The 19616-nt window shown below is 34.7% G+C and overlaps 2 long non-coding RNA genes across 3 annotated transcripts; one reads left to right on the forward strand and one right to left on the reverse strand.

The window, feature by feature from the left end:
- Positions 1-3147: 3147 nt before the first annotated feature.
- Positions 3148-8975, forward strand: LOC147833968 (uncharacterized). The gene is made up of 3 exons (XR_015507534.1): positions 3148-4227; positions 7952-8628; positions 8716-8975. It is a non-coding gene; the product is annotated as an uncharacterized LOC147833968 (long non-coding RNA).
- Positions 4495-7345, reverse strand: LOC137487526 (uncharacterized). Of its 2 annotated transcripts, none has more exons than XR_015506961.1 (7): positions 7232-7345; positions 6994-7127; positions 6293-6370; positions 6082-6136; positions 5907-5982; positions 5661-5832; positions 4495-5357 (listed from the first exon to the last, which is right to left on the reverse strand). It is a non-coding gene; the product is annotated as an uncharacterized LOC137487526 (long non-coding RNA). The 2 variants fall into 2 exon arrangements; XR_015506962.1 differs by having other exon boundaries at positions 6259-6370.
- Positions 8976-19616: the final 10641 nt, after the last annotated feature.

The following is a 19616-nucleotide window of genomic DNA, read 5'->3' on the forward strand; positions in this document are numbered from 1 at the left end:
AGTGACATGTGCTCGTTTAGGTTCATTGAAGACCACTCGTGCTGCTGCATTCTGGAGCAGTTGAAGAGGCTTGATAAATATATTAATATACATAGCAACCATTAATATATGCCTGAATAATAAGACATATAAATGTTGATTTCAATAGTTTATTAATCATTTACTAACTTATTCTGAATGATCCTAAAACCCTCAACTACTCTTAATTACAAATTGCTTGTAAATAATGTGATACTTAATTTAGTAATGAAAAATAAATCATTAACTAAGTATGAAATTACAATTGTTAAACACATTATATGGGTGCTTATAAGTCAACAATAGAGCATTTGTAGCTGCAGTTATAAACTGCTTACTAATGCTTATTCATGTATAGTTAAGGCTTAAGAGATAACGAATTCAGTATTTGCTAATGCTTAATAAATTATTTGTAGTGTGTAGTAATAATAAAGTGTTACCATATATATATATATATATAAAGAAATACTATAATACACAATAATGCTTTCACATTAAACTTTTTAAATGAATGTAATGTAATGAGCAAATAGAATAACATAAAGAAACAAAATCACAAATTATATTACATTATAATTTATTTATGCAATCATAATGTATAATTATGTGCAAATAATGCAAATAATAAAATAGAATGTCAAGATATTATTTCATTGTGAATTTAACCTGCATAAAAACACTTGCTAGCTATAATCAGAAAATAAATAATGCTTAAAATGCAATTTATAACACAAAATGTGATTAAATAAAAAAAAAGATTATTTGAAATGTGGTGTAAATATTTTAAAAGCTGTCATAAACATTACACATCCTCCCACTAGATAAACAGGAATGCTCAAAGAGAGTTTTATTACTTTCAAGTCCACAGGGACAAACATGTCCAAATATGTTAAAAAAAAAAAAAAAACGCAAGTACAGAATCTGGACAATGTTTCCCTAAAAATGCCAACCAACAAATTATTTATTTATTTATTTTTTCTGAAAAGAAGGTAATGTTCACTCAGTTCTATCAGCTAGATACAGTGAGCTGCTTTATCTGCTTCTCTGCCACCCCAGGCTATGTGCATTTGTTTCACCGAGCCCTGTCTAAGCTTTGAATTCTGGAATTGTGTTTGCACCTTGATGTCTGATTGGATCTTTACAAATGCATGTATATGCAAATCCAGCAATATCAGTCTTTGCTTCGGGCTAAATAAATAGACAGTGGCTGCATCCTAAGAACGCTTTGCCAGCTATGTTCTCGCTGTGAGAGCGGCCCTCTGTGAAAGTTAAATCTCTTTACTTCTCCAGCTGACATGTTAGACTATACATTGTGTATTTTCCTGCAAGGAAAAATCAATAATATGTGTCAATTTCATCAAACATATATCCACAAGAGCCCACATCTTATTCACTGTGTTTCAACAAGTGCAAGGTTGAGTTGAGCATGACATATTTCCTAAACACCAGCTTGAAATTGGCTCCATGTATCATGCGCTGGTTCTAGACCAATCTAGTCTAGAAGCATAATGAAGGCTTTGTGATGTTCGTTGTAATCTCGGAATGAAAACAAAGGTTAAGATGAATAATATGGAGATAAGATTGTTACTTGTTTTGTGAACATTTCTGATTGTTGGAGAAAGTAAAAACAAACAGTGTGTGAGGTGAATTTCTCAGCGCATCTCCGCTTTTAAGAGCTCTTATCAGAAATTCTTGTTAACTGAAGTCTTGTTGACACAAAATTTTACTGACGACAAGCAGAACTCCTCTGTAGTCAGTGAAGCAGCACGTCGAGTGATCAAAGCTGTGCGACTGAAGCACTTCATTTTATTGCTCACAGAGAAATGTTTAGAAAAAAATAAGTCAAAATACAGTTCACTACATTATAAGATATACAGTCGAGCCACAAAGTTCTGTGATCTTGGTACAATGTGCAAATATATAAGAGACTTATTGAAACTTTGATTTTGACATTTCATGAAGTAGGGCTGCTGATAGCATTGTTTATCTGCATTGTTTTAATACTTAATATTAACAGAAAAAAATATGAAAATCACATAACATACAAAAAACAGTTCCCCTACAATCAACATTTTAGAAATGCTATTGCAACAGGGTAAGAATAATTTTTTATTTTAAATAATAAATAGATATTGAAATAAAGTATCTCTACAGTGCTTGTACACAACTACTCTATAATCGTAAAAATTCAAACCATTTTTTGTAGTACTACCGAAAATTGATATTTATTCATTTATTCATGTCATTTTCAAGGGGGTCCCACAATTAATTACAATCACATAATAACAACAACACCAGAAGACAAAACAACTTACACATCATCCAAAAAACATTAAAAAAAAAAATCATAAACCTTTTGTCAAAACAAGCTGTTTCTGTGACAGCTTTGGAATGATGATTTTAATACACACATCCAATATCAATATTCAATTTCCTTTGCTACATCACAGATATATTTAACAATGTTTATGTGAATTTTTTTTGTGAGTTTTTGATATAACCCAGAGTTTATTTTTATAGTTTAAGTGCAGTAAGACATGCAAGAAAACCTTAATACTCATGCGATATGTGTCATCTGACAGCTGCTTTCTGCATCAGTTGTATGGAATTGTATATCATCAGTTTAAACTGACATGGCCTTAAAACACATGCACATAATAAACTTTCATGATGATGAACAGCTGCAGTGTTATGTCACAAATCAAAACAAACCACTGTTTTGATTAGCAGAATCTCAAAGACACAAGCTGTAAAAGCTATGTAAGGATTCTTAATTAATCGATTTTATCATCAACAATATTTTGCAGCAGATATAAGGTGTTTTCCAACTTCCTTTTACATTTGAACATTAAAATAAAATAAAATGTAAATAAAAAATAATAACATTAATAATTCCTCACATTTATATATAGCGCTTTTCTGGACACTCAAAACGCTTTACACATAGGGGGGAAATCCATCACTAGTATGCAGCACTAATTAGTGATTAAAAACTGATTGATGGAGAGGAGACCATGATATGGGGATGGTTTGGAGGCCATCATGGACAGAGGCCAGTGGGCAAAATCTGCCTGGCCTCACAAGAAAATGTAAGTTTTTGTCAGTTTAGTGGCTAATTCGTATGAATTTGTATGAGTTCAATCGTATGAAAATGTATGATTTTTAAAAAGGAGGCGTGGCACCCAACCCAACCGTCATTGGGTTATGAGCAAATCATACTAAATTTTACAAATTTAGTACAAATACGAATTAGCCACTAAATTAAAACGTTACAAATTGCTGTGAGATTGCATAGGGCAAATTTGGCCAAGATGCCGGGGTTAAACCCCTACTCTTTTCAAAGGATATTCTGGGATTTTTAACGACCACAGAGAGTCAGGACCTCGGTTTAACGTCTCATCTGAAAGACGGCACTCGCTGAGCAGTATACAGTCCCCTTCACTATACTGGGGCATTAGGACCCACACAGACGGCAGATTGAGTGTCCGTTGCTTTGCCTCACTAACACCACTTCCGGCAGCAATCTAGCTTTCCCATGTGGTATCCCACCTACATACTGACCGGGCGCAGATCTGCTTACTTCAGCAGTCGATCATGTGAGAGTTGCAGAGAGCTAGCTTCCGGCAAATGTAACTAAAAACATGTAGCTCAATAGACAAAACCTACATTATCAATGGAAATACCAGAATACAGTAAGATCGGAATTGAATTTGCCATGTCATCTAAATGTTTTTGGAATATAGCCATATAATTGTGCACAGGTACTAGACTCCCTTGAGGTGCATACCTCACTTTATCGAGCAAGCATGAGAACATAGTTTTTTTTTTTTTCACCACATACGAAATGCCACAGCAAAACATCACATTTTAAAACACATATTTTGTTTAAGCACTGTTGTTAGGTTTGTACTGATGTTTATTTTAGGTGGTTATTTTCAACACAACCATGTTTTATTGTCACTTACTGGCCATTTGACTTCTTAACATATGCATTAACCAAATAAACAGTGATGCTTATTTGTGTCTGATAAAGCTGAACATTTTAGTGCCACTCACAGGACATTTTACTTTGAAAGATGCACATTAGGGCTGCACAATATATTGTTTCTGCATTGATATCGCAATGTGCGGATCTGCAATAATCATATCGAAATGAAAATATCATATCGAAAGTAAAATTATATATTTTTTAAATATCGTGCAACCCTAGTACACTCTCAGAAAAAAAGGTACAAAATTGTACCTTTTAGGGTACAAATGGCCCGTCACTGGGGTGGTACCCTAAAGGGTACAATTTTGTACCTCTGTTTAGAGGTACAAAATTGTACCTTCTACATTTGTACCATTTAAGGGACAATTTTGTACCCCCAAGGAAGGTACGAAAATGTACCTTCTTATATCATATAGCATTTTCAGGGTACTGACCCAGGCATTTTGATCCTTTGGTGACTGCATGCACAAATAAATAAATTATTTTGGTTCGCAGATGTCCATTTTTATTTAGAAATGTAATAATATTTTATTACAATTCACAACTGAATGTGTCAAGTAATAAAATTACACAGCAAGTATAAACCAGACATGTAAAACAGTAAAAAGATCAATTTAGATGTCACTGTTCAGTAAATCATCTACACTTAATACAAAGACCACAAGAATACTGTTTAAGATTTATAAACACATTACACAGGCTACATCAAGTACTGCACTTTATAAAGTCCAAAGTATTTGTCTTTAGTCAGAATACTCAGTCATAATAAATAATTTGTCATCAACATTTTCTCTGTATTTCAGAATGAAGGCAATGTTTCTCTATAAATTGCATCAACAGTGCAGAAAACCAAAAACATCAGTAGCCTCTTCCTCAACATCAGTAGATTCTTCCTCAACTTCCTCAAGAAGAGTTGTAATTTGTTGTAACAATACGTTTATGTTTTTGGTAAACATGACATGTAAGGCACTCATAACTGGAAAATGTTCATTAGGACCACAAGTTATTTAAAAATTTGCTTTATGCATGAATGAGAGCAGTGTGCTGGATTAACTTGATGATTGTGATTATTATCCAAGAGCATTTAGAGAAACAAAAAACAAGGTTGATCCCTCTGGTAGCTGGAGTGGGTCGAGGCTTGTCATCGTCCACAGTTCATTTAAAACATTCCACTGCAGAAACATCAAGGTGTTCTTCAAATGAGATGGATAAAAATGTATATTCGTCCACACCATTAACCCGGCCAATCACAATGCCATCAACTCTGAAGACTGCCGTGACTCGTTTTGTTGTCCAGTTTGTGGTGTCCTCCTGTACTTGAACTGTTGGATGTGGTGAAGATGATTCACTGTAAATAACAAAGCAATAATTTCATTAATATCTTTGATGAAGAGAAAGTCAACATGCATAGAATGTGAAATAATTAATATTCACTGATTTTAAAAAAAGTATAACAGATAAAATGATTAATATAAAGTTCATTCACTCATTAATTTTTTTGGCTTAGTCCCTTTATTAATCTGGGGTCGCCACAGTGAAATGAACTGCCCACTTATCCAGCATTTTACGCAGCAGATGCCCTTCCAGCCACAACCCAGTAACACAAACATTCATACACACTCATTTATACACTACAGACAAATTAGCTTACCCAATTCACCTATAGCACATGTCTTTGGTCTTGTGGGGAAACCGGAGCACTTGTAAGGAACCCACACGAACACGGGAAGAACAAGCAAACTCCACACAGAAATGCTAACTGACCCAGCCGAGGCTCGAACCAGCGACCTTTTTGCTGTAAGGGGACTACCCGCTTTGCAATCCTAATATAAAGAATATCAAGAATTATAAAATGCATTTATCACAGCATATACTAAACAGAAAACAACTTACGCACCTGAGTACAGCAAAATGTTGAAGTTTCTCGCTGAACAAGGCTGGCAACATGATAAGTGCTGCTGTAAAATCAATTCCTGGAACATAAGATGTGGCATACAAACAAATATGAAGGAATCCATACAAAGCTAGAATTTAATAATATTAATCAAATAGAGAAAATTTAGAAAGAGTACCTTAGTGTCAGGTCCATAGCATTTTTCAGTTGATCTCTCATCTTTCGATGAATACCTAGAAAATAATTTTAAACATATATGTGTACATGTATTGTTGTTTTTAAGTAAAAACCTACAAATTTCAAATAGTATGTAAGCCATTAAAACCATGGTATACAGATAATGAGAAATACTTGCATCTTGTACTGAGCCATGCTTTCATATGAAATACCTTCACTGGTCTGATGCTGTCAGGCTGCATTCTGTTGTTCCAACTGTCCTGAAGGTCAAATGGAAACTTTAAAAACTTCTGGAAAGCAATAAGAGAAAATAATAACTATTTGTTTATTTTTAGATATTTATAAAATAGTTAAAATACTGTAAGGTATTACATTAAAGAACGAAGCATTACTTAAAACGTCGATTCATACAACGTGGTACGTTAATAATTATACATTAACATAAGCATAAACAAGAGTGAAGCACCAACAATTCTGGACATAAGAGTTTGTGGACACTCCTCAACGTTAATGTAGACACTAAAACGAAGATGTGTACAGGAATACACACACCACGTTTGTAATTAGCCACGGTTACATAATCGCTCGCTTTGCTCACGGGCCGATTCCGGCTCGGATGCGGCAGCCTCGGCTCGCTTACTGCTGCCCGATTGAAGCAGTCCGAATAGAGCAGTGAGTCCATAGGCATCCGGTCCGAGTACAGCAAATGAAGCCGGGCCGAGGGGTAAGTCTCCGGCAGGCGAGAAACTAGCCGGAACTGGCCCGAGTGTTTTGCTATCTGGGTTGCGATAATATTCTGCAGTGGCAACACTTATTAATAAAGCAGTAACGTAAGATATGAGGCGCGAATACGTAGGCGATAAAGTGTGTTTTTACACCGAGAAAACTAATAGCATATAGTTAACTTACTCACCTTCTATAACGTTATGTCCCGCGGTGACTTCAATATCATATTGTATTAACTTCTTTAATAAGCTGCAGACCTCTTAGCCAACTCCATCCTGCAGGCAAACGTACACCAAGCAGTCCGGAGAATTTTTTCGCGGTCTTTAAGCGGGGGAAAGCCGAGGCACGAGAGTCAGACAAAAGCAGTAGAACATGGCGTCACATGTAAAAATGAAACTGAAAATATGTCATAAATAAATATTTACCTGAAAAGTGTGGACTCCAAAATAGACTTTTCTTTGAAAATCGTGCGAAGTTCTGTGTTAACAGCCAGCATGAGCAAACTCGACCGCCTCAGTAACAAACACTGCCAACAAGCCGCATTCTTAAAGAGACAGCAACATCTCCACCTGAATGAAGATACTGTCACTCTGCATGATCCTTATTCTAAATCCCATTTAAGGTCTTAAACAGTAAGTAAAGACCAGTATTTACGCTTTTAATTTTTAAAAATACATTCAATTCTACATTAAATTGTAAATATTTTTTGAGAAAAAACTACATTTGAATACATTAAAAAAATAATTATTAAAGTATTTTATTCAATCAATTTATTAATTTTATATTTTAAATGATGGATTTTAGTATTAATGTTTAGTATTAATTAATTAAAAATTAGTGTTATATGGTGTCTTGATCTTATAAGCTGAGGGTACAATTTTGTTCCTATAGGGAAACAAAATATATAATTGTACCTTTAAAGGTGCCAAAATGGTCCTTTACAGTACAATTATGTACCCAAATGTGCTATAAAAGGTACAAAAGTGTACCTTTCAAACCTAAATCTGGACGTTTGTACCTTTTTGGCCCATTTGAGTACAAAATTGTGCCCTAAGGACCAATTTGGGACCTTTAAAGGTACAATTATATATTTTGTTCCCTCTAGGACCAAAATTGTACCCTCATTGTACCTTTTTTTCTGAGAGTGTACACATGCAAGAAAAAACTAAATTTTTCCGCAATTTTGCCACAGTTACATATTTTTCACAACCCAGAAAAACACAGGGAAACAAAACTTAGATCCTTAGATGTCTAAGTGACTTAACTGTATTAATTAAGTCACTCAAAATTGCAAATATGTGCATCAAGCTACTTTTTTTCTGTAAAACATGAAATACACAAGATGAGAAGGCAGGACTTGATCATTAACTGAAGCATTACTTATCAAGAAATACAGTCAAACAAAAAATAAAAATTGGTTTAGTAAAATGCTTTCTGCAACATTTATAAAATGTTTTAGGATTTATATTTTTATGTAATTAATATGGTAATATTTATTTAATTTTTTGCTTTATATGAACTATTAAATTATATTGATTGAACTATATGTCCTATAAATTAAATTAAGCATTTGCCCTTTGAGCCTTAATATCAAATTTAAAGAATTTAAAAGACAGACATTGCGCAATTGAGTTTAATAAACACTGTTTATTAACCGTGTACATAACAACGCAAAATTTTACATTTCATCTTAATGTCAAAAATGCTTCTAAATCATCACATTTACACACATCTTTTCAGTTTCAAGTTTCTTCTCAATTTTGGGAGGTGCGGCATTATTAAGTCGACTCTGATTTTGTGTCTTTTTCTGATCATTTCCACTGTCAATGGAGCAATCTGGCAAAATGACAAAGATAGCTGATCCTGATTGGTCTTTGTGCGTGCATTCAAAATGCTGATTGGCTCACAGAAAGAACGTTTTAGAGCCAGGTTTTTTAACAAAAAGTCTTAAAATGTAAACAACAAATAAATCATCACATAATGTAAATAAGTTGTCATTTAATAAAAATATGTGAATAACTCAATTTTGACAAAAAATGTCGGATAGAACCTTATAATTCTAAATTGACGACATGTAGACACATATTGCCAATGAGCCTGCATTGAAAATAAAAGCATGAAGACCCTTCTATAATCCAAAACGTACCCATCAAAGGGGGGTCAATAGATTAAAAAAAAAAAAAAAACATTAGAATGAGATTATTGGAATTTATTTGAATAAGCCACTATAATTTGTTCAAACACAAAATAGTTAGGAATTGCCATGTTGTGGGTTGTGTTTCTGTGACAGAATTTGGCACATGCGAATGACAATGTTTGGTGTAATTGTCCCTCAAATCGGCGGATCCAAGAAACAGAACAGCACGATTTGCAATCTGAGCTGCCCTTTACATCAGAGCTTGCTCACGGAGTACAGGCAAGGCTGATCTGTAAGATCTTCCAGCATTTGTCACAGACGTCTCTTGCTTTCAAAGCAGCAATGATTATTCCGTAACACGAGCTATTAATCTACCTTGATGTGATAATTTGTTTCTGCTCTGTTTGGGGGTTTTAAGTGAACTTTGCCTCAGCAGGGTGGCTGAGCAGCTAGTGACGACCGAACGAACAAGAGGCAGCTGCTTTCCTTTCACTCTCTGTCAAAACAATAGCGCCGTTAACAAAGCAGAGGGGGCTTCATGCATAGTGCGATGCCATTGCTTTTGACAAGTTGAAGAAAATTATTTGATTGATGAACAAAGTCATTTCCCACTTGTAATTAATACTAGTACGTGTGAAGTCCTTTTGAGAGCAGGCAGCAATATTGCATTAATTCAGGGTTTCAAAAGTGGATGGGAATCCCACCAGACAGAGGGGGCAGGATCTCATTTATCAAAGCACACTCTAAATATCCATGACATTATTAATGGATTCTTTGTTAAAATGAGGCAAAATGATTAAAGAGGTGGAGGAGGAATTATATCTGTTTGTACTTCACTTTTTTCCACTCATATATGAAGTCATGCTCAACACATCTTCATGGCCCTTGCTTTCTACATCATTTTCTTGTCATTATAGAGCTATTTTACCCCTCTGTCCAATGGCAAAGAATAGCAATATAATGGCCTAAATTGTATTCGTGATGATACAGTTGACCTGATTCAATTTACGCGACTAAATCTGACTCTCTTTCTTTCGCTCGCTTTCTCTCACACACGCACACATGCAGTATACAGTGTGTTGCAAACTAGTTCAACAACTTAACTTTTTCAATTATGGCTCTCCCACACAAGTATCTGAAATAAGATGAACTGATTTTTCATCCTCAAGGACACTTCTATTTTTGATACAGATGTTTGTAGCTCTACCACGTGTCAGAACTCTCACAATAAAGCCATTTTATCTGTGTAGAAGACATTCATCATGTGAGAACTCAGTGGAGACCTTGAGAACACTTGTGTCTGTAAGAACACCTGATAATACAGATAGATAGATAGATTGATAGATAGATAGAAGCATATATGTTTGGGTTTAATAGGTGTTTAATAGACATCTAAACATAGACAGATTGGTTAAAACAAGGCTAAACTTAGGCTGTAAGTAAATGTCTAATAGACATCTAAGAATAGCCCAAAACTAGACTAGTCGGTGTCTAGTAAATGTCTTTCTTTTAAAAACAAAAAAAAAAATGCTTGCTGGGTATAGATAATACTATTTAAATATCTTTAAAGACTGGAAAACAATATGTTTTTCATATTTATAAATATAAATATTTCTATAATTATATAAATATAATTTTATACTGACCTACATTTTCTGCAAATAACAGCTTAAATGAAAATTTTTATTGTCACGTCATCAGTCGTTTATAAAATAAAATAAAACATAATACAAAACATGCATATAATGGTAAATCTTGAGAACTAAAAATTATTATCTGTGTCTTTCAATATTGAAACACAATATTCATTCATTCATTTTCATTTTGGTTTAGTCCCTTTATTAATCCGGGGTCGCCACAGCCGAATGAACGGCCAAGTTATCCAGCACGTTTTTATGCAGCGATGCAGCGGATGCCTTTTCAGCTGCAACCCATCTCTGGGAAACATCCACACACTCACTCATTCACACTCATACACTATGGACAATTTAGCCTACCCAATTCACCTGTACCTCATGTCTTTGGACTGTAGAAGAAACCGGAACACCTGGAGGAAACTCACGAGAAAGCAGGGAGAACATGCAAACTCCACACAGAAACACCAACGGACCCAGCCAAGGCTCGAACCAGCGAATTTCTTGCTGTGAGGTGACAGCACTACCTACTGCGCCACTGCGTCGCCCGGAACACAATATATAAATCTGAATTTAACTTAATAAATTGCACATGAATTTATAAGAAAACAACAACAACAAGAACCAAAGCCAATAAAAAAAGGGTCGCACTGATGATGCCTTTTGTCGATGGACCCAGGGTCTTTTTAGCAGATAGACAGACAGACAGACAGACAGACAGACAGACAGACAGACAGACAGACAGAAAGATAGATAGATAGATAGATAGATAGATAGATAGATAGATAGATAGATAGATAGATAGATAGATAGATAGATAGATAGATAGATAGATAGATAGATAGATAGATGGATGGATGGATGGATGGATGGATGGATGGATGGATGGATGGATGGATGGATGGATGGATAGACAGATAGATAGATAGATAGATAGATAGATAGATAGATAGATAGATAGATAGATAGATAGATAGATAGATAGATAGATAGATAGATAGATAGATAGATAGATAGATAGATAGATAGATAGATAGATAGATAGATTTTTCTAATAGACATCTATTAGATTTTCACTGACAGCCCAAGTTTTGACATGCCTTGTTTTGGCCAAGACGACTATGCTTAGATGTCTTTAAAAAAAAAAAAAAATGCTTGCTGGGTTGGAAAACATAAATTAATTATATATACCTACATTTTAATTTTTTAATAAAACTTTATCAGTTATTCATAAAATAAAATACAAAACATTTACATCTTGAAAACCAAAAATCATTGGAGGTTTATAATTTTTTGATATATCATTAATTCATTGTGAATATTTCAATATTTAAACACAACATATAAATCTGTATTTAGTTTAATACATTGAACACAAATTTAAAAAGAAACAAAAACAGAACCAAAGCCAAAAATAAGAAATAAGCAAAACACTTTTTTTTAAACATTACAAATCTATAGCACATATGGTTCACCATTTTGTATGCTTTTTATTTTTGTTCTTGTTAAAGAATACCTTAGCATAGACCAAGGCTTACATTTTATTCTCCTTTTGTCGATGGACCCAGGGTCTTTTCAGCATGAAGTGAGCGCCTGTGTTACTGTATAATTTTGATGGCTTTGCACAAGCCAGGTTGGTGCTATGAATCATTGATTATACATCATTTTAGTATGCCGCACTGCAGACGCCACATTGGGTTCAAATGGAGGAAAGGCAACCTGAAGTCCCTGATCAATACGAGCAAACCTGGGAGAAAGCTGTCAGGTTGAGGCGAAAGACTCCCTTCTGCTCCTCTGGGCTAAGGAGTAACCTTTTCAAAAGCAAGGTGATGAAGAAGCTCATCATTTTTAATGAGGAATTAGCGATCCATTGGAAAAAAGAGACTATCAAAGGAATAGAGGAGATGGAACGACTGCCTGACTGATGCATGCTACTCATCAAGATGACAAAAGTCTGACAAAAGTGCCAATTGATGCATTAAAAGATTATGTTAATTAGCGGGATATCTATTTTATTTCAATGTATTACAGTTGGTTTTGCATTTTGAGCAAGACTGAAAAGAAAAATGCAATTTTGTCTTGAGGTAATCAAATTGCCACCTACTATGAAACCTCAGAAGCTGGTGCGGCTAAGAACCTATTAAATATTTCACTGTTATGCTCAAAAGAAAATCTAAACCGATCCCGGGAAACTGATACGTTATTTGACAGAAAGCATCCCGTCTCACATCTTACTGTATTTTTCATAAGAAAATGACAAATTGCTGCAATTGACAGAAACAGATTCATGGTTAATTAAAAATATAATTGCATGCACTTAAGCCATTTAGAGTAAGATGAATGTGACATCATTAGGCACACTTTGAAAACCAGATGTTCGTTAAATCAGTTTGTACTGGCGACACAATATAATAAATCGAGCGATTCCTACGATTGAGATACATCCAGTCCCACAACATGCAATCAAGTTTACCTGCAAAAATGAGCAGTTCCTGCTTTGGAAGCACATAAATTGATGTGTCGCTTCATATCTGCATTGCTCACTTGCACTGCTCTATTACTAATACAAAGCCAGACAGCAAATCCACTTATTTCAGGAAAGAAGTGATAAAGAAAATGCTATGCCTTTCAAATTTAACCTGTATTTTGCTGACACATACGGCAGCAGTTATTTTAGATTTGTCAAGGCAGCAGAGCGTCCGATGCCTGTCCTCCGACACCTGTCTCTGCTGGATGCTAATAATTATGGGTGCGTATTTCCCTTCTTCAATTAGCACCTGCTGTTTAATTTATAGGGATGATTTAACAACCGCACAAACGTATGAGTCTGACCATAAATAGAACCACATGCCATGGAGAAAAAACAAGGACACACAGTTGTTGCTAAAGACAAACTGCAACTTTACTCGCTTGCCGTAGGTGGAGTGGGCAAGTTCAAATCGTAGAGGTCATTTATCTTCACCCATTAGGTTAGCATTAAAATGCCAAGCCTATGTGCAGGAACATGGAATTCCGCTGGGAAAAGTGAGCTGCAATCTATGCAAATGCCCCACAGAGATGAATAAAACTATGATTACCTTTCTGTGTTCTTAAAAGATAACACTGGCCGCGCTAGTGTGCTACTAAAGATCCATTATCAATTCATTTGCATGCTGCAGTAGTCTTGCTAGTGTTCTATTTCAGCAGTCTACACTTCAGCTGCCGCCTCTGAGCTCATTGACACCTGTGTTATTATTCTCTGTCAAACATACTGGGAGTCTGACTCACACACTGCTTTATTTCCTTCATAAAAGCCAACCGGAATTATTTCAAATTTGCTACTTTTATGTTAAGTCCTAAAGACAGGTCCCTGTTTCTGCTGTTTTTCACTTTTATTGGTAGCTACATCAATAGAACAGATCTGAGTTCTGGTATTGATGGAGTCTGTACACTTTCTACACTGAGCACTGCATTATTAAAAAAGGCATATGTTAAAGGCATTTTTTTGGTTCTGTGCAAGTCAAGCCTAATTGACAGCACTTGTGGCATAATGCAGATTATATGTAAAAAAGTGATTTCCACTTGTACTTCTTTCTTAAAGAGCTCCTATTATGGGTTTTTGAAATAAAATGGAACAGCAGAAAATACTCCTTCACGAAATAGTCGACTCAGTCAAATAAACAAATTGAGTTCGGCTTAGATCTTTTGCCTCAATGCTTCGTCGTTGACACGGTGCATCACCAAATTTGTAGTATCATATCCGGTAAAACGCGCTTTCCATGAGACACTAGCAGAGTGCAGGGGTCAAGGGACTGATCATGTCGCGAAGATGACAATCACTAGCTATGTTTCCATCCACCATATTTCATGCGCATTTTACATATGCACATAAAAAAGGGTGACAGAAACGTCATAATGAACATAAATTTTGAAAATGCACATAAAAAACTCATGTTCATAAATAAGTAGGATAAACTTTTTATTCGATAAGGAAAGCTGTGCTTAAACTACGATGGAAACACTTTTACCATACAGATTTCAGTATGCGCATTAAAAAGGGTCATGTGATTTTGTGATAAGAGATCATGTGATGATAAAAATGTGTGTATATGGATAAACCAGCAGGCTGAGCACACTGTAAACCACCTGAAACGTTGTTTGGTCAATCTAAATCGCCTTACTGTAAAGTATTAGTGTTATTATATCATTAATGATCTCCAGAATCAAGAGCGTCTGTGCTCCGCGTCTGACACCTTCAAACGTCACTGCACGTTCACTGCGTGTCAGGATTGCCTTCTGAGGTGCAAGTCATTTATTAGATGAAGTAAAGAAGGATGAAGATTAGGCTACAGAGAATAAACAGTTAAAGTTCATTTTCACAACAATACCACAGTATAGCCAACCTAGTGATGTGTTTGCTTTTGTCTTTCTGATAATTGATACAACAACCTATGCTGCAACGTGGGATTCGCCAGCCATTTGCTATTGAAGGAAGGCAGCCGACAATATTATGTATGGGACTTTGTCAGACTTTGACAGGGACTTTGTCAGTAACTGTTACAGTTGATATGGATCAGTTTCTTCTTCCTCCGAATCAAAATAAGTAAGTGTAATTAAAATTGTTGACTCGTTTTGTGTAGTTTGCAAAATTTGTGTTTAATTGTGTGTTATAAGTTGTAATCGCCCTGCGTAGCTTAAAATTACATATCTATTATAGTTCAGTGCTTGTACTGTATCTCTCAGGTTAAATCTCAATAAGGCTATTCACACATTGAGTCCAAAACCATGTTGAAAGTGCAATGTGTGCTTCTCCCTTTACCAATTTAAATGCATCTATGAACTCTCGATCCTCTGCTGTTTGCCTTTGCTATGGCCACCATCAGCTGTTTTTGTACATGTACGCTTTTCCCACTGTGTGGATTAATACTGAATGTGTGTCGTTGTTATTACTTGGGGTTTGGTTTAAGAGTAGAATAATATAGCGGTGTTAAACTGCATTATTGCATTCTTGCATTAGGCTTTTATATTCTTTCTGCTACTTCAAACTGTAGCTGTGAAGGGCATTTCTCTCGGTCTTGTGCTGAACGCAGTCAACCAATCACAACAGACTGGGTCATCGGTCCAATCAGCACAGAACAGCTTCATACTAAGTAGGGGTTTGGGAACAAATAAATCACTGAACAAATCATATGGGAGTTGTAGGAATAATTAGGTAAAATAAATACATAATATAAGACAATTAACGTGTTTTTTGACCGTGCACGCATATCAGCATGTTGTTGGAGACCCCTAAAACCAAAATATGACCTTTTATAATGTAAAATAGGGGCCCTTTAAAAAAGTACACATTTGGGTCACAATGAGACAATCTTCAAATTGGATCAATTTGTAAATGTTTAAATAGACACTCAAAAAAGTAGGCAGTTTTAATAGCATTGCATGTAATGAAAAAGTATGTGCTACAATTTTAGTTACTAATCTTTTCTGCATAAAGTCCACTGCAACTTTGTTGCCATGACAATGCAATATCATAAACCATAAACCAATAAAAAATGAATTATACATATTAATCCTCAAACAACATGTTTCTTATTAAGCATTCATGTAAACACTTTGATAAAAATCGTCAGCTTTATATTTCTGCTTTAAAATCTATCAGAATTTGCCACATTTACTTTGTAAGTGCCTGGAGCTAATGTGCTTTTTAATAGTTTCTTTTTGTGGTTAACATAACTTGTAATGCACAATACCCAAATTATTCATTACTGAATAGCATGATAGCCATGGGCCACATATACGCTGTCAAGTTTCAGGAGTGACAACCACATTTAAAAACAGGAATGATACCCCTAAATTATCATAGCATGACTCACTTCCGAAAACACTCAGTGGTAACCAAAGGAACATTCCTGGTCATATGGTATCCTCAATTTTTTGTCCAATCTCATAACACAGTGACCAAAGACTTATCATGATCTGCAACTAAACCACTATCAACAGAAGCATCATGAAGAGCATATGAGTGAATGCCAATGTGGTAAATGCATGCCTCATACACTCATTTTGCTCTTGTACTGCACTATTTGTCTTTGCTTTTGAAATTAATTTCTTAAATAATTGCCTCAATTACATTAACAGTTATGAAATTAGCGTATACATGTGACTGGTCAGCTGATGATAAGATGATTTATTTCTTGATTTTTTTGTTTTTGATGCTTGATTACCACTTTTTTCTTTTGATTTATTTGTTATTACTCATTCATTTATTTTCCTTAAGCTTAGTTCCTTATTTATCAGGGGTGTCACAGTGGAATGAACCACCAACTATTCTGGAATATGTTTTTACACAATGGATGCCTTACCAGGTACAACCCAGTACTGGAAAACACTTTTGCACTCTTGCATTCACACACACACACACACACACACACACACACACACACACACACACACACACACACACACACACACACACACACACACACACACACACACACACACACACACACACACACACACACACACACACACACACACACACTACAGACAATTTAGCATACCCAATTTACCTATACCACATGTCTTTGGACTGTGGGGGAAACAGGAGCACCCAGAGGAAACCCATGTGAACGCAGGAAGAACATGTAAACTCTCTACAGAAACGGCAACTGAGCCGAGGTTCGAACCAACGACCTTCCTGCTGTGAGGCGACAGCACTACCTACTGCACCACTGCGTCACAATGATTTGTTATTAATTAGAGATTATTTGCTATTTTATGTAGCAATAAATTAATATAGATATCCTGATCAAATGACTATTACAGTGTATTGCAGATTTGAGTGAAATATACCTCTACACAGTCTCCATAGATTAAGCCATATTTTAATAATATTAATTTAGTTAGATTGCTTATTTTACACATTCTTGAACCAGCACATCACAAGGGGGAATTTAGATTGATGAAGCAAAAATAATTAGAAAGGAAATACTCTCACTCATTCCCTCACATGCTTTAGCATTGAATGGTACAGTATTTATGTTGGACAGATGTTTTTAGTATTCATGTTAGGTGCTCTTGAAGCATTGACAAGTCCACATATTATAAGTTAAAAAAGTAAGGAGGGAAAGGTTGAGATATTTTCATTTACTTGACATGGGCTTTGATTTGTTTTGCTATTTTTTTGTATGTTTTTTTTTTGTTTAAGCAAGATCTGGCTAACATTAATGTGCCAAGATGTAGCTTGTTCCCTGTAATTTCTTACTCCGTGGATTCAAAAGAGAGCCAATTTTGATACATTTAAATTTGCTACTAACAACTAGTTCAATTTATGTTTGGAAAGCTGCTTATTTCACTTATTATTAATTTTTATTGCTTTTTTCGGTTTAGGTATTTTTGATATGCAGCAGTAGTTTTATGCTTATGATTTATCATATATTTTTTATCTTTTTATTTTTTTTAGCAAGATCTGGCCACAAAATGGGTCAAGCCATTCCTTAGTCTATGTGTTTTCTTGTACTATACACATTTTTTTTTTTTTTATTCAGTCTCTACCTGTACTTTCTGGGAGTTAGTTCAGTTGTAGAGAACATGGGTGTCATATTCATGCACAGTATATACTAAAAAAACTGTATGTAAAATGTAAAAAAAAAAAAAACTGGATTAAGCACTGAAAGTCAACTGAAAAGTCCACTACATTATATTTGATTAATGAATGCAGGGCTTATGAGTGTAGAGATGGTGGTTATTTCTTTCAACTACGGCATATCTGTGATATCTCTTTAAACAATGTGTCTTTTTAATCTCATCTATAGCTAAAGGTGCAAGAACATTTGTCGCAGCGCTGTTACACTTCTTACATTTCCAGGTGAAGTTCAGCTTATAAAGCTGTCCAATTACTGTAGTTTGGTTAGTCTGTGCAAAAAAAGAATAAAGCAAAGAAGTTTTATTCAACAGTAGAATGTATTTGGGGGAAATACATCATTTTCCTATATAGGAAATTTTTTTACACAATTGCCTGTAAATAGCACAGTGCTTATTCAGCAAGCAAAGTGACATGGGTTAAAATTGTCATCTGATATAGAATTCATTTTATGTATATACTGTAAAAATAATGAAATACATTAATAGAAGGAAAAAACGTTGACATTTTTGTGTATTCTAGTGTAGTAAGCAATGTTAGTTTCAAGTTTTTTTTTTTTACAACAGCAATGATCTGCAGAAAATAAGTCTTGATTGAACTGACCTAACTTAGACATGCGGATGGTAATTTTGTCACAATGTTCTAAATAAACATGCATTTAAAATCCATTTGCCTGTTTTTTATAAGCTGCACAAGCTCCTTCAGTTTGAAAGGATGTATTGCTGATGTAACAGGATATACAAGGGTAGACCGCATAACTCATAGTTTGAGTTCAAATGTATATTATTAGGCTTTTAAATGTATTTTTATATTTGACAATTTATTGATGTAATGTGATCATCATTATTAAAGATCGACCAAACAGTTTTTTCTTGTGACTTTTTCTTTTTTTTGTGACTAATTTGGTCATGCATGTTAGCTTGTGTCTTGCAACCATAGCAACGTCTAAGTGCTTGATCTGAGTCCTTACCTATAATTTCCATATACTCTGGCAATGCAATTAAAATCTTATGAAGAAACTGAAAGTCAATTTAACTTTATTTACTTAAGAGTTAAGAAATCCATACTTGATGAAATAACTTTATCTTCAATCACAACACATGAACACATTTGAAATTCTCAAACAACGTATATATATATATATATATATATATATATATATATATATATATATATATATATAAAAAAGTAAAATAAAAAACTTTAAAAAATTACAACTTTTTAAGTGAACTTCACAGAATGAACACATACTGGGTGCATATTTCCCCTATAACCCAGATCTAGGTACGCACAGAATCTGCGCGCACTGAAATCCGCAGATGTTTAGCCTATCATTGAGTGTATTTATTTACTTGTGTAAATGTGTGTAAATATACATTAATTCAGAGTTTAAATTAATTTCAGTAATAGCATTAACT

The sequence above is a fragment of the Danio rerio genome, chromosome 14 (genome assembly GCF_052040795.2).
Source record: "Danio rerio strain M-AB ecotype USA chromosome 14, GRCz13ab, whole genome shotgun sequence".
NCBI classification, from domain to species: Eukaryota; Metazoa; Chordata; class Actinopteri; order Cypriniformes; family Danionidae; genus Danio; species Danio rerio.